At 36.3% G+C, this 21,271-nt stretch overlaps 1 long non-coding RNA gene across 2 annotated transcripts in view; it reads right to left on the bottom strand.

Moving 5' to 3' along the window:
- LOC113254888 (uncharacterized) overlaps positions 1–21,271 on the bottom strand; it is a 164,287-nt gene that overhangs the window by 18,724 nt on the left and 124,292 nt on the right. The window lies entirely within an intron of this gene.

Raw genomic sequence — 21,271 nt, 5'->3', positions numbered from 1 at the left:
AAATATATAATTTTACTCATATGTGGAATTTAAGAAATAAAACAGACAAGCAAAGGGAAAAAAGAGACAGAGAGAGAGAAAGAAACAGACTCAGTTATAGAGAACAAACTGATGGTTACTAGAGGAGAGGGGGTGGGGGGAGGGGTGAAATAGATGATGGGGATTAAGGAGGGCACTTGAGATGAGCACCGGGTAATGTATGGAAGTGCTGAATCACTATACTGTACACAGGAAACTAACATTACACTTTATGTTAACTAACTGGAATTAAGATAAAAACTTTTAAAAAATTCTGTAAACTACAACGAAAAAGCAGTTATTACCAATTTGAATATAAAAAAATATTTCTTTCCAACTATATGCTATCTACAATAAATTATCTAATATAATTATATATTATACATTATTTATTGCAATATTATATATTACAATATTATAGTATATATTTAATATAAATTATGTATTATCTTTGTAATGTTGCTACCTCAAGGGTTTGACAGAATTTTCCATTTAAACCATCGAGGCCTGGGGCACCTGGGTGGCTCAGTCTGTTAAGCGCTCAACTCTTGATTTTGACTCAGGTCATGATCTCAGGGTTGGGCTCCACCCCCAGGGAGAGTCTGCTTCAGGATTCTCTCTCTCCCTCTGCCCCCCTCCTCAAATCAATTAAAAAAAAAATCTTAAAAAAAAAAAAAGAAAAGAACGAAACCACCTAGGCCTAGAGGTTTCTGGTAGGAAGGGTTTAGCTCTGAATTCAGTATCTTTAATACAGATAGAGCTATGTAGGCTGCAGTTTCATCTTCTTTTTTTAAGATTTTATTTATTGAGAGAGAGGGGCCAAGCAGGAGGGGGTAGGGAGGGGAGAGGCAGAAGGAGAGGGAGAAAGAGTCTCAAGCAGATACTGTGCTAAGCACAGAGCCTGACAGGGCTCCGTCTCAGGACCGTGAGATCACCACCCGAGCAGAAACCAAGAGTTGGCTGCCCAACCAACTGCAGCACATGGTTACAGTGTCTTCTTGAGAAATTTTTGGTAATTTGTGTTTTTCAAGGAATTTGTCTATTTTACCTTAGCTATTGAATTTACTGGCATAACTTTGTTCATAATATTCCCTTACTATTCTTTTAATTCCTACAAGATATGTAGTGATGTCCCCTTCTTTATTCTTGATACTGATTCTTTGTTCTTTCTTCACTCTCGCCTTTTCTGTGTTGGTAAGTCTGGCTAAATAGTTTTATAGGGCTGAATATTTAGATAGTATCCTGCTGCCTCTCAAGGTTTTGATTTTAAATGTTCCATAGATTTTATAAGATAAGTTCTGAATTGCTAGAGCAAAATGGAAAACTTGCTGAGTAACAATTGTATAATAACATAATAATAGAAATAATAACAGGCATTCCATTCTCAGATGGCAAAAATCTAAGGGAGATGAATAAGTACTCTTTACAGTATCTCAGACTTACCATAACCAGGAATATAAGGTTTCACTTGAAGAAATGCATTTTTTAATTTCATTTTTTATTACGTTCAATTAGCCAATGCATTTTTGTAGTTAAAAAAAAATCTTGAAAAAAAAGCAGTCTTATATGCTTGTGGTTCAACATCATGATACAAAAACAAACAAACAAACAAACAAACAAAGGAATCTACATTTTATCCCAGGTTTTAAAGCTTGCCCACCCAATCAAATAAGATGGTCATGATAAAGCATGTTAGTAAAAATCTTCAAGGACTCTACTATGTAATATATACTTCTAATTCCTTTCTCCAAATAACCTAATTTCTTTCTCAGATCTTCCAAATTAAGAAATGACACATCATTGTTATGACACAATGAGGTAAGACTTCAAAGTGCGAGTGGGTGTCAGGCAGAGAGTACTGATAACAAATTAAAAAAAAAATGTAGATTGGAGTCCCACATACCATTTTAAAAAACAGTCATGTCTATTGCTCTCAATCACTTCTTGCTAAAAATGAAATATCACAGGACATAAAGTGTCAGGGAGGCAGTCAAGAGACTTCCTTTATATTTTTCATTGCATAAAATTAATTGGTTCAATTGAAGTTGGAGGATTGTCTAGGGGTTTTTGATAAATGCTCTTTAAAAATCATGTGGTAGTAGGTTTTGAAGTGAGAGGGAGATCTATTTATTAGTACAAGCTGTTCCATTGGAGGCATTTACAATTTGGTCAAACTAATTCTAGAAATAAATGTTCCCATCAGAAGTTGCAAGCATTGCCAATAAAATAAATGTGAGATAGAGCTGGTACACAGAGAAGAATGTTGTCTTTTGGGGAAGTACAATTTGTTTCTTTTTGTTTGTTTGTTTGATTTATTTTTATTTTTAGTATTTTTTAAGATTTTATTTATTTGACAGAGAGAGAGAGCACAAGCAGGAGTAGCAGGCAGAGGGAGAGAAAAAAACAGGCTCCCCACTGAGCAAGGATCCAGATGCGGGACTCGATCCCAGGACCTTGGGATCATGACCTGAGCTGAAGGCAGATGCTTAACCGACTGAGCCACCCAGGTGCCCCTGTTTGTTTGTTTAGGTGAGATCAGAAACTAAGTAAATCTCTTTTCCTGTTATGGTACAGAGTAAGTATAAGGCTCTCATCCTGGTCACAGAGTCTCCATTTAGGGGAAAGGCCCTAAGTGTCGTCTGGTTCTCCTTCTTACAAATTAAGTTTGGTAGAAGCATGTTGTTTGTCTCCTACCACTGACAGCCTGTGAAAATTCCATGACAAATGACAAGGCAAGAAACATTTGGAAGAGTCATGAGCCCACCCTCTCGACAATGGTTTTGAATATATTATATTATAGTATCTAAAATGTAAACAGTCTTTTAGAGTTTGCTGTCACTGCCACAGCATGACTTGTTTGGGTTCAGTGGTGCTGGGGTCCCTTGGTCTGAATCTGCATGTTAGCATGAAAGCTTTTGAGTGAAGTCGGCCATGTTACCTTGGGGCCTTGGCTATTCCTGAACAAAATGGAAATGATGTAAAGCGCCTCCATCAAAGAGTTGTTCAGTGAATTATCCAAGAAAGCATACATGAGAACAATCTGTAAATTGTGAAGATCTGTATAACTTTAAGGATTTTTTATCACTGGGTAAGAGCAGGCAGAAGTCAAAGCTGCTCCAGAGAGCAGGGCCAACAGTGAGTATGAGAGAATCTTTCTGGGTTCTATTTTGGGAAATCTTTTTATCAGTCAAGACAGCTATTTATTTAACAGCTTTAGTCCTGTGTGATTCTTAAAAGTGCTTGACCAAGTAATATGAATCCTTTTAAAGAGCAGGTGTGCTACATTAATGACTTGCTGGGACTTAATAAACTATAATAACCAAATATAACTAATCATTACCTTGTTCCTATGATGTTGTAGGTGAAGGTCTAAATAAAGCCTATTCCCTGGGACAAAGAGAACTCTATGTCTTGCTTGTGCGAACCTCAGTCCATGATAGGAAAGGAGCAGGAAGGCTCAGTAACTAAGACTAAAAGCCAGGAAATAATAAGGATGCCATTATATTTTTTCCCTAATAGAAATTGGTTATCTGTCACCAACTATTGATGATTTTTAATACATTTTAAAATTCTTCCCTCAAACTTTTCCTTTTCCTACTTTTCTAAAGTCACTTCTTTCATATATGGCTATTTTTCAAAACACTTGTCAATGGATGTTGCTAAGATATAACAGGAAAAAAATAAAGCCCCATAGTTTTTCATGCCTCTATCTATAGAAACACAGAGATATTTTCTGTCATCCCCCCCACCCCATGGAGAAGTTGTGTGTTGACTTGTGAATGTGTTCCCACTCAAAGACTTTGTTGTCGTGAAATAGTTAACTGACTTGAGCGATGAACTTTAAACTCCCTCTGAGGGAAGAGCAGTGCTGGTGCATCAAATATGCATTTGGCATTATTGAAGAGCTCTGGAAAAGACCCCATGTCATAGCTGGAGTTTGAAACCTGCCCCAAGTAGTACAGATGAGAGATCAGGAAAAACAAACAAACAAACAAAACCCCCAAAAAACCCCCAAGAGTTCAATTTTGAGCTTTCTATATGAAAAGATTAGTTTCATTTCAGAAGCTTGTGTTGTGCATTGACCATGTGTTTGCACTACGTGAGGCACTGGAAACTTACTGGTGAATAAGACACAAGTCCCAACCTCAAAGAACTGACAGAGGCCCTGAGCAGAGATTTCTAATGCCCTCTGAGGTGACAGAGAGACAGTGACAAATTGCATCTTCAGCCTAACCCAAGCTGACACAACCGAGTGACTGTTAAATGGTGAGTAGATATCGGCCATACCTGGGGAACCCTGAAAAAGGAAAGGCATTCAGATGAGGAGACAATGCTAAGCGAAACAAGTCAAGCAGAGAAAGACAATTATCATATGGTTTCACTCATTTATGGAACATAAGAAGTAGGAAGATCAGTAGGAGAAGAAAGGGAAGAAGAAAGGGGGGGTAAACAGAAGAGGGAATGAACCATGAGAGACTATGGACTCTGGGAAACAAACTGAGGGCTTCAGAGGGGAAGGGGGTGGGGGAATGGGATAGACTGGTGATGGGTATAAAGAAGGGCATGTATTGCATGGTGCACTGGGTGTTATATGCAAGTAATGAATCATGGAACTTTACATCAAAAACTAGGGATGTACTGTATGATGACTAACATAATAAAAAAATATTATTATAAAAAAAAAGAGTACAGTATAACCCAAGAAGTTCAGCATCACAGGAACACAAAACATGAGAAAGACAAGAGATATGGCTTGGAGAAATAGGGAAAAGTCTTTATGACGGGACTGTTTTCTTTGTTGAGGAGCAAGGAGCTTGCACTTTGTTTCGCGGATATAGTTTCGAAAACTATCGTATTGTTCACTTGACCTGGAAATGTTCTCTTCCTTGACACAGACTCCTACCCTGCCCCTTACCCTTTAAACAGTTATTAATTCAGTAGACCCAGGATGGGGTCTGGAATGTATCACTGACAAAGAAAAAAATTCCCATTAAAAAGAAAATGGAAAAACACATTATAGAAGTAAGTTTATCAGTAACCACAATACATGTAATTAAATTTTGCTTTAATATAATGATTCCATTTTTTATATTTAATATTTTTTACAATAAACCAACAAACTCTTAACAAGCAATAGATAAGAATTTTCTTAACTTATTAAGGGTATAAAGCAAATATATCGTAAAGAAAATAGCTTATTTTGAAACTTTAGAAACTTACCCTCTAATGTCAAGGACAAAACTGGGGCATTCACTGTCACTATTATGTAACATCTCACTGGAATACTTGACAGCAGGAGGAGGAAGAACAGGAGAAAGACAGAAGTAAGAGATAAAAGGTGAGAAACACAAAATACAGATGTTCATGAAAATAAGATTATCAGCTAAGAAAATCAAAAGAACTCTAGAGTAAATAATTAGAATCAGTTAGAATGTTTTCCAGTATCGTTGAATACAAGGTAAAAAGAAAAATTAAATAGTGTTTATATACGCTAGCAATGATCAACTAGGAAATAAGACTTTAAAAAAGATTTGATTGATAAAAGCAAACAGAACCATAAAGTATCTGGAGATAAATCTGCCAAAAGGTGTAAGACCTTTCAGGAAAGTATTCCTAAACTTTTGAAGGTCATAAAACAGACCTGAATAAATGGAAAATATATAAAATTATTGAATTGGCAAACTCATTATCATAGTGATATCAATTTTGCCACATTATCTGTTAATTCAATTCTACTAATTAAACTATAATTCAATTATTTTTTCCAACTATTACTTTATTTTATTGCTATGCTTAAGCTACATGGAAAAGACATCCAAGCAGTTCTGCCCCATATCAGGAAAAATTTCCAATAAAACCAGTTATGTGGTGATAAATCATTAGAAATGGTGAGATCTTTGGGTCAAGACTAACAAAAATTTCTATTGGACATTTTTGTGGAATGTGACAAAATAGTTCTAAAATTCAAAAAGAAAAGTAAAGATTCTGAAAGAATTAAAAAAAGTTTTGAAGAAATAAATATGAGATAGGTGCCACCCTACAAAATCAAAACATTTTAAAGTTTTGATAATTAAAAGTGTTTTACTGGCGTAAAGATAAACAGGCTGATGAAATTGAGAGATGTGTTTAGAAACAGACCCACACAAATCCGAAGTTGGTATAAGACAGACAAATTTAATTGGGGAAAAGTTGGCTGATTGCTAGAACAACTGAACATCCACATGCCAAAAAGAAACAAAAAAATGAATCTCAACCTCTATTTCATACCTTATATAAAAGTTAATTAAAAATGGATCATAGACCTAAACGTGAAAGAAAAAAAAAAAACAATAAAATTTCTGTAAGAAAACATAGTCGAAAATCATTGAAGTCTTTAGGTTAAGCAAAGAGTTCTTGGATATAACACCAAAAGCATGGTCCATAAAAATCTTTACCAAAATAAAAAGTATTGCTGCACAAAAGACTTTGTTAAGACAATGAGAAGACAAGTCACAGAACGAGAAAAACAAAACAAAACAAAACAAAAACCCTATTTCTACCCAGCTTGGGACTCCTTAAGGGAAATTGTTCGCTCTGGCGTTCCCTGCTGAGTTGGCCAAGACTTCATCAGATGACTCAGCATCAATTGACGGATTGGAACCTTTCGCTGCCCGGCTAGCTTTCCTTCCTTCTTCCCTTACACAAGTTTCAGATCCAAGTCCCAGTCTATATGTTCTCTGCTCACTCCTGCTTCTTTCCCTTTATCTTCAGAGTCTAATCTACCAATAAAGCCCTTGTTCTCTTCACTCTGTCTCATCATCTGCTTTTCGGAGGATAGAGACTAACACTATACTAAATGCTAGAAGACAATCATCACCGTGAGGACTGAGTGAAAATATTAGTGACTCAAGAATTTTATGCACAATAAATCCGAAGTGTGTAAAAGAGACAGAAAACACATTTTATAATGGACAAGATCTAGAAAAATATAATCTGCATATACATTTTGTACTAGACTTCTATTGTTTAGTCTATTCAACCCTCCCATATGCACTCATGCAATAATTAGAGAAATTTAATTCATTTTCAGAAAATACCACAACTACCCCACACCATCACTACATCGTCTTGTCAAACCACACATGACTGAGGGAGCAAGTGAATAAATTAATGAATTAAATGTGCTTGACACATTTAATATTATTTTTGTGTGTATTATTGAGAATAGCCATGAATATCTTGAGAAATATTTATCAAAATGAGGACTATGTATTAAGGTATAATACAAAAATTAAAAAGTAAAGTGCAGAAATACACAAATATACAAACAGATTTACTGAGGATGGGAGAAAATACTTCTAAGCACATGATATTGACAAAATATATAAAGAAATATTGTTTGTTAAGATTATAGAGATATAGGCACTTCTATTTTAAACATGAACAATGAAAAGTTTCACAAAAATTTTTGAGGGTAATTTGGCAATATGAAATAAACTCCTTAATAATGCACATGTTATACGTCCTAGAAATTCCACTTCTAGTGCTTAATCCTAAAGTAATATTCTTATGATATACATCAAAATTTAGTTTTCATTCCCAGAGTCGAGAGTCTCTCGTGGTTCATTCCCCCTTCTGTTTACCCCCCCTTTCTTCTTCCCTTTCTTCTCCTACGGATCTAACTGATGGCTTTGGGGTGGGGGGGATGGGATAGGCTGGTGATGGGTAGTAAGGAGGGCATGTATTGCATGGTGCACTGGGTGTTATACACAAGTAATGAATCATGGAACTTTACATCAAAAACTAGGGATGTACTGTATGGTGACTAACATAATATAATAAAAAATATTATTTAAAAAAAACAACAAAAAAACAAACAAAAATTTAGTTTTCAGAATGCTTATCATGGATGGCATTGTTTATAATTGCAAAAAAATGGAAACCAAGCTGCTAAAATTAGGGCATTGAAAAAACAAATTGTGATTTGTTATATACAAATATATTCTTTTGACATTTAAAAACAATATTATAAAATTGGTTTTATTGACAAATCATATATAAAGTACTGTTAAGTGAAAAAATTATGAAATATGTATGAGAAATACAAACAGACTCTGAATATTTATTGTAAATAACCTTTATACACACAATATTCTGTTCAGAAGCTTAAGTAATGTAGCAAATGTCACCGATTAATTAGTGGAAAAGCAGGATTTAGACTCAGAGCTACCTGATTCAAAGACATGCAACTTTCAGCTACACTGATCTGTAATTTTAAAATAATTTTAATTAACACATTAATATATTAAAAAAATAGGTCAAAAGAGCTTATATAATGAAAGCAACAGTATTCCATCCCATCTCTCCTCTACTCCAGTTCTACATCCCCAAATCAACTTAAAGTTCTTTCTGCTCATATCTCTTTGTATATATTAGCTTGTTAATTATGTGGGTTTTTTTTTTTTTGTATTCTGTTAGTTGTGTTCCTGCAAATGTCACATATATTCTTGACTTAAAGTCTATATGAAAATTATTACTGTTACAATTTTCAAAGAACTTAGAATATTATAACTGCTTTTACATCCTCCTCTCTAATTTTTATGCTTTAATCTTGGGTATTAGATATATCAAATATTATTATATAGTACATAGATTATATATAACACATCATATATAATATATATCCCCATAAATTTTATTGATTTTATAAATCAACATTCATATTTATCCACATATTTACTTTTCCTATTGCTCTTGTTTTCTTCCAGAATCTCCATAATTTCTCTGTATGAAGGATTCTCCTTAGTAGTTTCTTTAACAGGATTCTGCTGCTGCTGAATTATATCAGTATTTCCTTTTATTCCATTATCTAAATCTTCTTTATTTTCTCTCATTTATTAAACAATATTATCAATGAATACAGGATCCCAAGCCAGAGCGATTTTAAGCCCCCTCTCTCCTCAATACTTGAAGATATCATTCCATTGTCCCTTGACTTTATTTTTTGTACTCAAGGTCAGCTCTCATTCTAATTGTTCCTCTGAATGTAATATGTCATTTTCCTTTTCTTTATGTGTTTGTTTTTCACTACTATGACTTCACCAGCTTAAGTATTTTATTGTTTGTTTTTTTTAAAAAAATTATTTAGGATTCAGAATTTCTTCAATCTGTGATTTAATTGTCTTTGCAAGGTTTTGGAAAATTCTCAGTCCTTATCTGTTCAAATATTGTTTTTATGCTATTTTCTTTCTCTTCTACTTTTTGGACACTATTTACACATATGTTAGGCCTTTTAAAAACTTCATATGCACTCTGTCTTATGTCCCATCCTTTGATTTCACTATTAATTCTATCATTAATTCTCTCTTTTGTTATTTCCATCCTGCTGCTAAACACACCCATTTGATTCTTAATCTCAGTGATGTTTCCCAATTTAGAATTTCCTCTTGATTTTTTAAAATAATTTCTGCTTATCTGCCCAAATCCTCCACCTTTTCATTTAATTTCTTTTAATCACATTTATTTATTTATTTATTTATTTATTTAATTTTAATTTTAATTTTCAGTTTTTGCTTTTCCGGGTCTGCTTCAAAGCTCTCCTTCTAGCATCATGATCATTTCATTTGAAGACTACTTCTCTTTCTTGGTTTTATCCCCAGTTTTTCTGATGTACATCCTCAAATGCCTTTCTCAGGAAGAGTGAATGAAAAGTTAAGTTTATGAATTCTTTCATGTCTAAAAATAACTCTTGCTCTCACTCTTGATCAATAATTCTGTTGAACCTCAAAAAACTCTTCAAAAATGTTTTCTACATGAATGGTTCTATTTTTTCACATCCAATGTTGCTAATAGTAAGTATGATACCAGTTTGTTTCTTTGTTCTTTTTCATTTGTAGATGAAGGAAGGATATGTGTGTGGGGGGGGCTACCTGGAGTAGCTGTCCAAAAAGATATAATTAATTCGTGCCATGTTTTCAAGCCCTTAGTCTCTCTCCTTTACCCAGGAAGTTAGAGTCCTGACTCCACCGAAGTTTTGTTGTACATATTATGAAGTGTTGCTCTTTTTGCTTTATGATACCTTTCAACACATCAGTGTATTTCCAACTGCTTTAGTCTTCCAGAATTTTGTTTATCTTTCTCCTTTTTCACTCTTTAACCCTATCTCATGGTTCACTTCATTGTTTAGGGTTTATACTTAAAAAAAAAGTTTTATTTCTATACAGTATCAGAGGAATGAAAAGTGAATGAGTTTTCTGCATTACTCTCAAGTCAGAACTCCATGTCACTTTTGAAATAAATGAACAGGTAAGTGAAGGAATATTTCATTACAGCTACTTATTTATTTTAAGAATCAATTGTAACATCATTGAGACATATCCATACTTTGCCTTCAGGATTTTTCATTCTGCTCTTTATTATGCCACTTTTTTTTTTTCAATTTTTGGATGTATAATGAATATAGGTTAAATAAAACGGCTGTAAGTGGACACTTTCTTTGCCTACATTTTTTCCATAATGCAGACCAGGAGCATTGGCCAGAGATTCACTGGCATAATTGTAATTTTGTGAATCTCTATAAATTCTTCGATAGAGACGAATTTCAATGCCTTTAGTGATTGGCATCACAGAATTGAAAGGACTTCAAAAAACCTCTGTCATCAATCATGCATGGTGGTTCTTCACCCAGACACGTGGGAAAGGATTTAACGGGTTCTTATGATGTGTGCACCTTGAAATTTCTGAGTTTGATTTAAAAGAGCTCACTAGGATATAATTAACTCAGAACTTAGAGCCTTGTGCATAATTTAGAGGCAATTAGAGTTCAAGGAAATAATAAGCCAACTTTTCAAATTCAAACAAAAAACAATCTAGAAAAATAAAATTAATCACTGGCAATTACTGAGTTAAAATATCTAATTTATTATCTGAAATGCTCCCATGTAATCACGCATTCAACTTTAACTGAGCCAGTAATTGTAATCATAATTAGGAATGTGCAGGCATTAAAAACTCCAAAGATCATAAAATGCATGAAGCTACTATTTAAAAAAATAACTGCTTCAACTTTCCACCTGTGAAGTTTGTAACGTAGTTTAAAGTCCTTAGTTGTGCCTTACAGACTTCAACCGTGTAATGATTTGAAATGGTTCTTAGAATACCATTTTGTATAAGTTTGGAAAATTAACAGTAGGAGTCCTGTTTGTTCCCTTAAGTATTTGTAACATTTTTCCTGAGATCTTGTTGGGATATGAATTGTATTTTAAAGCAACCAATATGTTAACTATGAATTCTTTGCAATGTCTCATTAATAGAGGCTGGAGTTAGCCTGTTTTATTTATCACTAGCTTTGAAAATAATAAAAATCACTTCAGACTTTTCATTACATTCCAACTACCTTCTTCTCCCTGATTTTCCAAGTAAATGGAAATTTTACTGTACCTAACAATAGTTTTAAAGTCATCTCTCACATGAATACTTGTTAAAACTATAAAATGATATTTCTTTCTGTAATCCAACAAGAAGAAAAATGTAAAGTTTCAATAATTTGTGAAGATTTATTCATTAGGAAGGAATGTTTAAGTTATTTTATTTTATTTTTTAAATATTTATCTATTTATGTAAGAGAGAGAGAAAGAGAGAGAGCATGGGGGGGAGGGGGCCGAGGGAATCCTGAAGCAGACACCCCGCTGAGCGCTGAGCTGGACACGGCTGGATCCCCCGGACCCTGGCATCATGACCTGAGTTAAAATTAAGAGTCAGGCATTTAACTGACTGAGCCACCCAGGCGCCCCTGTTTACATCATTTTAAATAAAAGTCAGTTCTATGCTCATAAATTGGAGAACGCAGCATCCTTGCTTACCTCCTAGTTTCTGTGTGAGTAAGTCTCGGGCTTAGGTGTGTCCAAAATGCTGCCATCAAGTCTGCACATTGTTCCTTTCTTTTCTCACTTATTCTACGAGACTCCTTAAATTGAATTTTGTCAGGTTGCTTTTTGATTACCATAATAAGTAAACATTAAAAACAACAACTATAGAAATAACTCAATTGTCCTTCCTATATACAAAATAGTACAAACTTAAAAATAAAAGTCATTTTAAAAACATCAGTTATTTGGCATATTGTAGACATCAATAGTTGGCTCCAGAATGAAAGCAATGCAATCCTGACACAAAAAATGAGACTAACTCTTGGTTAAAAGACTTAAAAAAAAAAAAAAAGCAAACAAGTGACAACAACAACAAAAAAATACCTTAAAAAGAATCTGTAGAACTATAGAACTATTACCAAGGAGAGTCAAGAAATACCTAAGTCTAATAAAAGGAAGATTAAATTGTTCCCTTAAGAATAGAATATAGCCATAGCAATTCAATCTAAACAATGATCTGAAAAAGAAGAAAAATATAAACACAAACAAGTGGCCTCTAATGTCTAGCAAAAGACAAACTTTCACTAAGAGGAAAACTGGGTCAGAACAACCCAGGGGGAGGTGGTCTGTATCCAGAGAGAAGATGGCTGTGTCACAGTTTCACAGCCTGATGTAACTACAAATGTCATCCAACCTCTCCCTTCGCTCTGATTCCATGCCTAACAAATACATTTCCTATAATAATTTGGCTTTCTATATACTTTCCTAGAAAGCAGGGGATGTGCTAACCAAAACATAAATTTTCTTGTACATTGTGTAATTAAATATCTCATTCTAAATCAATAAAGTGGTAGTCTTGTTTTTAAAGCCATATCTTTTGAGTCTAGTTATGGAAAACCAAGATCACCAAATGAGCTGAATCAGAATACTAACAAAAATTTGTGTTTCTTGGGCTGTAAGTCTTAGGATTTGTACCTGCATCATCATCTTGTAAAACCCAAATACAGAAATCGTTGGATTTCTTGTCAATAGATATTTACATTATGCCTTTAATTTTATAAGTATGAAATGGTATTCCATGATATAATTGTATTCACTTTTGTTTTTGTATTATTTATTCTTTGTTTACTCAAGAAATATTTATTGAGAAATTAGACAATTTTATCAGGCATCATGCAAAAGCACTGGTATGCCAAATAGATTTTGGTGTGATGGGATGGAATGTACATTTTTTAACTGGGAGTTATCATCCACTCTACATGTACAATGTGCCAGGCACTGTTCTAAAAACTCTTATGACAATCACTTCCATTTAATCTGCATAACTACTCAATGAATATATTTATTCTTATTTTTTGCTTTAGTGATGAGAAAACTGAGATGGCTTTAGGTTAAATGACTTCTCATAATCACAGAACTGGGATGTAAAATTAGAGGCAGAGTCCATATAGCATATGGACTCCTCTAGTAAGAAAAAGACAAAGTAATTGCACAAAAAATATGTAAATGTAAATGATAATTTGTTCTATAAAAGAAAATGTATAATGACATTTGAGAAAGGTATGAAATAAGACCAGATATGTAGACAGGGAACAAATCATGAAGGCTTTTTTGTACCATGTTAAGTGGGAGCCACTTAAAGAGTTTTAACAAAAAAGACATGGGCTCTTTTAAAAGATCACTTTGGTTGCAACATGGAGAAGAGCATTGAAAAGAGCACAGGTGGATGTGGAGAGACCATTCAGAAGGAATTTTAAGAAGCCACTGTGAAAAAATGCTGCAGTGGAGGTGGTGGAGATGGGAGAGGTGGACCATTTAGCAGCTTAGGACGTAATATTAACAGAACTCATGGAAGGTTAAGAGAGAGGAATATGTCAAGGACAAATTCTAAGAATCTGACTTGCCTAGCTGAATGGATGGTAAAACCATTCCCTGAGAAAGAATCATCTTCTAAATTATGCCTACAAACTCTTCCTAATACTACACTTCTGTTCTTTTAAGATTTATTCATTTATTTTAGAGAGACAGCACGCACGAGTGGAGGGGGTGCAGAGGGAGAGGGAGAGAATCCTTAAGCAGACTCCCTGCTGACTGAGCCACCCAGGCACCCTCCCTAATACTACAGAGCGTCAAATCGTAGTCGATTGTTTCCTCACTTTCTGACATCTATTTCCATTAAGCCTTCTTTACAGTCTCACTGTAGGCCTATGTTTTTACTTGAAGGATTCAGGGAATGATCTCTCTCAGTCTGAAATACTGTCCCCATTTGTCCCTTCCTGAACCCTGAAACTTCCCCACTGATTTTTCTTATTAAGAAAAAAACACTTTATTTTTTTTCGAGTAGTTTCTGATGCACACTAAGTACAGAGATTTCCCATATAGGTCTTGGCCCCACATATGCACGACTGCCCCCATGATCATCATTCTTCACCAGAGCGGTATATTCGTACAATTGATGAACCTACACCGATAAACCATTATTGCCCGAGGTCCATAGTTTGCGTTAGGATTAACTCTTAGTGTTGTGCACTCTACGGGTTTGGACAAGTATGTGATGACGGGGTCCATTATTATAGCATCATACAAAGAATTTTCACCACCCTAAAAACTCTCTGTGCTTCACCTATTCATCCCTCCCCTCACTTATGGCAACCACTTGATCTTTTCACGATCTCCATGGTTTTTGCTTTTTCCAGAATGCCATAGAATTGGGAATCATACGGTATGTAGCATTTTTCGATTAGCTTCTTTCACTTAGCAATATGCATTTAAGGCTCTTCCACTTCTGTTTACAGCTTGATAACTCATTTCTTTTTAGTATTGAAGAAGATTCCATTTTCTGGATGTACCACCATTTTTTAATGTATTCATCTATGATAGGACACCTTGGTTCCTTCCAAGGTTTGGCAGTTATGAATAAAGCTGCCATAGATATCCACACGCAGGTTTTTGTGCGGACATAAATTATCAATTTGGGGTAAATACTAAGGAGCACGATTGCAGGATCATATGGCAGGAGTATATTTAGTTTTGTAAGAAACCAACAATCTTCCAAAGTGACTGTACCACCTATTAGAATTTTTTAACCTTACCCATAGATCCAATATTTCTTGAGGACTTAATATTTGCCAGATATTATATACTTGAAGCCAGATGATTATTGAAGATTTTATACAATAGCATCTCCTCCAAGACATCCTGTCTCTTAATCCTACCTCATTGGCAGCCCCTGAAGATCTTTCCTTCAACCTATTTTATAAGAATTACTTCATTTGTTTTGAATTCTAACAACTTCTTGGTATAGCTGCCCCCTTGCTCCCATCTTTAAAGATGTGGAGTACTATATCTCCATTTTCCTTATGCCAAGCATAGTTTGTTTTGCAAACAGTTGAGTCTGTGTTTGTTGGTAGAATTATATTGATTAGAGATCCATGGTAAACCCTTTAATACCTGAGTAAGTATGCAGATTCCTAACAGGAAAAATTCAGTTGGCTGTGAGTTCAAATATATTAGAAATCATTACAAAGAAACTATAATCATAAAAATTGTAATTGTAGAATTAAAGATATGCATTTTTCTAAGGGCTGATGCCTCTTGTAATGTGTCTTTTTTGAATGTTCCCAATATTTCTGTATCACTGATTAAGTGGCTCAATTTTGCAGTGACTCAGGGACGCATTCAACTAATGCAGAAAATCATGCTTCAATAGGGAGAGACGAACTTAATCTTCCTTTCAGATCCATGCCCTACATTTTCTGGCAGCAGTAATGACTGTCTTCATGGCAGCTGTTTTCTACGATTTCATCAGTTGATCTTGAGTAGTTGTACAGTTCCTTGGAAATATAAAAACTAAAATACATTTCCTGAAAACTTTGAAAAATAGGGTGAAACAGTAATCAAAACTAAAACAATCATCTGTAAGAGCTGTCCCATGTGCCCGGCACTAGAACTATTACTGGTCACCGAGAGGAAGGATCGGTTACATTAGTGATTCGTCATCAGCCCTGAGGAATTCGACCAGAGTGCTCTCACAGCTGATTGAAGTGCAGGGGAGGCGAATCAGAAGGAGGGCTGTGAAGGACACACAGTTCCTGCAGTTTTACATTGTTTGACTATACCCAGATTCTGTTGTGAATGAAGCTGTGGCACTTGGAAAAATCAGCCCGTTAATGGACATTAATCCTGAAAGTAAAATGACGGGGAGAAATGCAGGGGATGTGGTACAAAGAGAATAGAAAACATGGTATTTACATAAACACCACCTGCTAATTAATGACCTTAGCCAAATTCCCTAATCTCTTTGTACCTTCATTACTCCTCTGCAAAGTGGGAGTGATAATAATCCTACCTCAGAGTGTTGCTGTGGGGATTAATGTGTTAATACAGGAAAATTGCTTTGGCCACATGGTAACTATCAGTAAGTGCTATTTTTGTTGTGGTGGTTGTTATGTCCCTGAGATGCCTTCAATTTAATTTAGTTTAATCGTCTTCTACAAGTTCCAGCACAAGGAAGGTCTACTGTAGAGTGGAGGCCAGAATGGTTCCTCTGCTCTTGGAACCCATCCTCCTCCATGGCTCCTTAGTAAGTTTGAGTCTTTTTGTTTCTGTTTTTTATTTGGTTCTGGGGGCATGTCTTTCCCATTCATTATGAATGGATAAATTCTCTTCCCTTTAACCTCTGTCCTCCCAACCTCTCCCATCTTTTCTCCTCATTTCCTGAGGTGGGAGATGGTCATTTGGTTCCACTGGGTTCCCATCTGGGTTCCATTCTCTTCCCAGGCAAGGCTGGCAGATAGAAGTGTGGAGGGCAGATGAACACCAATTAGAAGACCTCTTCCACTGTCAAACTGGGCTTTCCCTTACTGTTCTAGAAGTATCTCTGCCTCCATGATTTTGTTGTCCTACTTTAGTGTCTGCCAGGCCTCAAAAAATGGTATGAAGAAAAGAATGATGCTAAGATATTAAAAAACCCTCCTTTGACAAACCACAAATGATCTTGAAAAATCCAAATCAAATCCTGCCACCTCCTGTTTAAACCATACTCATCACATCTCATATTTAGGATAGTATCCAAATTCCACACCATGGCCAACCAGACCCTGCATAGTCTATCCTCTGCCTCCTGTTCCCACTCATCACTCACCACTCTCTCCTCCTGTGCACATCACTGACCTTTTCTCAGTTTCTGCAAAGTTTAATCTCCTTGCTACTTCAAAGCATCTGCCTGAAATTATCTTGCACTACCTCTTTCCCTAACTCCTTTTTCTCCATAGGGTTTCAGCTTGATTGTCACTTTGGTTGCAAGGCCTTTCCTTTCCTGACCTCTCCACCTAAATTACACTTTATGAATTTTCATAACACCTTGTAGTCTCTCTGGAACATTACTCATAATTTATCATTATATATTTTTGGTTTGATAGAGTTCTAAATGTTGACCTCCTCCAATAGGCTTTGCATGGAACATGGCTGTCTTGCTTACTGCTGTATCCCTATGGATTTGGGAGCATACTTATTTTTTTAAAAAATTGTATCTATGAATTCAGTGTGTGGAAAACATCTAAACGAATAGTGTTTAGAGTTCTACAGTTATTACCAGCTGTGAACCTGGGGCTGTTACTTCCATGAGCCTTAGGTTCCTCGTCAGTAAAATGGAATCATGTTCCTTAAAGTCTTATGATGGAATCTTAGGCTAAATTCACAGCGCTGGGCAGGTGATTAACAAAAATCACTCAGGGATGATCATCTGGCCTTCCTGCTGCCACCCTTGCCTCCCACAATCTATTTTCACAGCCAGTGTGTTAAAAGAGAAGCTGAATCACGCTATTCCTCTACTTCAAACTCTCCAATGTTTCCCCATCTCTTCTCGAATTTCTTGGAAACACACAGCCCCATGGTCTACCCTCTCCCCCCCCACCTCCTGCTTCCCAATTTCCACTCTTACTACCCACCCCCTTCTCTGCCAGCTACCCTGACCCCCTAAATCATCATCAAGCACACCAGACATACTTCTGCCTGAAGCCCCCTTCCTTTGGAAAGGTTTTTTTAGGAAAAGACCTCTCTCCTGTGACTATTCTCATTGCAATCACTTCTTGCCCTCAATACTTCCCACCCTCCTTAGCCTGCTTTACTTTTGCCATCTCACTTATTCAGCCTTTAAAACACTCTAGCAATTTCTTATCTGCTGAGTTTATTTTCTGCTTTGCCCCACTAGAATGTAAGCTCTATGAAACAGACAGGTTTGCTCATCATATTAATTGCTGTAACCATCACACTTAGAATAGGATCTGCACTGTAGTACGTACTTAATATTTTTAATTCATAAATGTAGCTATTATATTAAGATTATTATCATAACTATATGGAGATAAAATCTATTTTTCTAAGGCACTCTCCTATTCTATCCCTATTTCCATAATAGAAAAAGCTTAATTATTTCTTATCACAAAACTTTCAAAACAATTTATCCCCCCAGAGAGTTAATAAAGGGCAAATAACTTAGCCAAAAATTGCCTTGCATTGAGAGGCAATTTGGGCTCTCTGTCATTCGGTCATTTTTATTTGAAATACCCAGTTTTGCAGGATATTTTTCAGGGGATCCTCTCTTTCTAATTTGGCATTCTAGCTTTACTCAATTGCTCTATCTTATCAAAGCTGAACATTTGCATCAAACTACACGTAGAGAAAGTGTCAGGGCCTTTTCAGTCTTCCCTGCCCATGGACTCTATCCTCAGGCTCCACTAGGTGATTACAGGGCCTGTCTCCCTCACCTGTGTGTCTGGTTTACTATGCCTCACTAGATCTTGATTCCCCAGTTTTGTCTCACATAATCCTGCTGCTTCTTGGTCGCTCATACAAATTTAGCTACTTGGCCTGATTTGACTTTGACTGGCATCAATATTCGTCTTTTGGAATTATATCTCATCAAATGTTTCCAGTGTGGTTTTATTATGCCTTGTTATTATCCCTAATTTCCTTTTAGGGGTGTCTTGGGCTTGAGATTGGGGGCAGGAGCCAAGAATGAGCCATAAGTGCAATGATGTAGGTGGTGGGAAGATTAGATAGATAGATAGGGCGATCAGGGGATTAATTTAGTTAAAACACCTCAAGCCTTTCCCTGGCAGGATTGTCACATGAGAGACACAGAAGAAAAAGACCCCTTTAGGGTACAAAATTATGGAAGAGAGTAAAAGCCAGTGAGAAGTGAAACTTGTTTAATTTCTCCAGGACAGAGAGACCGTGTGTTACTCTACTCTTGTATCCCGAGCCCTTAGCGTGGTGTCCAGTACCTAGCAAACTTTGAACAAATGCTTCCTGTAGAATATGTTGGCAAAGACGCATACAGGACAGCAGCACGTATTACAAATCCGCAGTGGATTCTTGACACTACGTGGTTGCTTTCCATCAGAACTCTATCATGACGAAGCAGTTAGCACAATACATATATGTACCTATTTCATGTATAACATATTTAGGGACAACTTCACTTGCCACAGTGTCCTCTATACGACATCACTTGAAGCCCTCCTGCTTGAAGCCCTCCGTTGACTTCTCCATACCTGCAGGATTATGTGCAAATAACTCAGTCCAGACCGGAAGGATCTCTGCAGCATACTGGGGAGCAACGTGCTAAGCAGTTAAGGAAATCGGCTTTGAAATCCCTTGGAGCTGGGCTGCATTACTACTTCATCAGTGACTAGCTCTGCGATCTTGGGGAAGTCATTTTTCTATGGCTCAGTTTCCTCAGTCGTACAATGGAGACATTAAAATGTCCTCACAGAGCACTGGGGAATACTAAATTATATATGGTGTTTATCATACGCAGAGTAAATGCTGAACAAACAATGACACATTGTCATGGATGCTGTTAAGATCAGGTGCGGTAACATCATCTATCATCTCCTATTTATCTCTTCTGGCCTCCCTTTCCACCCGGCCACCCCTACCGTCCTGCGTCTCTCTACGTTCTACCTGTGCCCCGTACTCCAGTCATCTAGGACTTCCCATGATTTTCTGAATCCTGCTCTAGCTCTGTGCCTCTGCACGAGTCATTATCTCTGCCCGTGTTTCCCCTTTCTAACATTCTCTGGGCAGCAAAGTCCAATGCATCTTGGAGAGTTGCCTCAAATAGCATCTCTTTAGAAGCCCTTTTAGCTTGTCCCTCCCTTTATATTGGCATTCAGCTCATCTTTCTGTTACAGGTATAAGGACAATGTGTGGGGTTGTCGGAGATGCTTATTTCATCAAAGACTAAATTAAGTAAACTCTGTAAGTGGTAAGAAACATAATAATTTCACAAATAAATATGGTCTAGAATTGCAATAAGATCTGTTGCAATTCAGGAGAATAAAAACCTCTAAGAAAAATAATGAGCAGGTCTGAAATATTTTTATTATTTTTACTGGAGCTCCAAAATCAATTCTCCTCACTGCAGTTTCTTTTGGGGATCTATCCAGTGTCCTGGAATCTGATTCATCAATAAATAGTTACTCTACAAATATTTGCATGGCAATGTTCTATATCCTATTTAGATCATTAAAAAGCGCTATGCCTGATAAAACCACATCCTGTCATATCGCACCGACAGATGCTTTTCCCGTGGGAAATGGGGACTATTAACAGCATCCTTCATAGGCACAGATTCTGGGTAATGGTAATGTGTCAGCATTTCCATTAATTTTTTTTCTCATTTTGGTGGCATGATGTCATAATCTGGCATTAATGACACAGCTCGGACTCGATAAACTCTTCCATAAATCATTGCTCACAGGTAATTGATAACAATTGTGGACAAACATTCTGTTTGGTTGTATGGCATCTGTAGCAGTGGATACATGCGATATATGGTGCTGTTGTTCCTTCCACCTGTACCGGTGGACGGGGGATCACCTGCAGGAAACCAGTAGACGTGAGTGATACGCAGGACTATTGCCCTGTGAGCCACCAAGCAAGCAGGAGGATGGTTTAGAGCACTTCCACTCTAGACACTTTTCCCATCAAATAGCATCTTAATAAAGTGTTGTGTTTGTCTTCCTCCCTCCCTCCCTTTCTTCCTTCCTTCCTCTTCCTTCCTCCCTTCTTCCTTTTTTTTAAACCAAAAAGAAATATCCAGGGAATTAAAAATTAAACTATGTTTAAAATGACTAAAAGCCATTTTCTGATTTCTCATCAATCTGTAGGCAGGAAAGAACATTGCAAGAAGTTTCCATGGAGTGAATTTTTCCTAATGGCTAGGGATTTAGAAACAATCTGAGATGTTTAAAGAGTATCGACCAGCAGCTGATTGTGGCCTCAAAGACAGGCGTGGGTTTTCTGGATTCTTAGATTTTCACAATGGAATAACTGAAAGCTACTCATTTCACAGTCCACTGTAACAGAAGGTTTTATGGCCAGAAGGGCAGTTGCTTCAG

The sequence above is a fragment of the Ursus arctos genome, unplaced genomic scaffold, assembly GCF_023065955.2.
Source record: "Ursus arctos isolate Adak ecotype North America unplaced genomic scaffold, UrsArc2.0 scaffold_4, whole genome shotgun sequence".
In the NCBI taxonomy this organism is placed as follows: domain Eukaryota; kingdom Metazoa; phylum Chordata; class Mammalia; order Carnivora; family Ursidae; genus Ursus; species Ursus arctos.
This window is presented reverse-complemented; position numbering and strand designations above follow the sequence as displayed.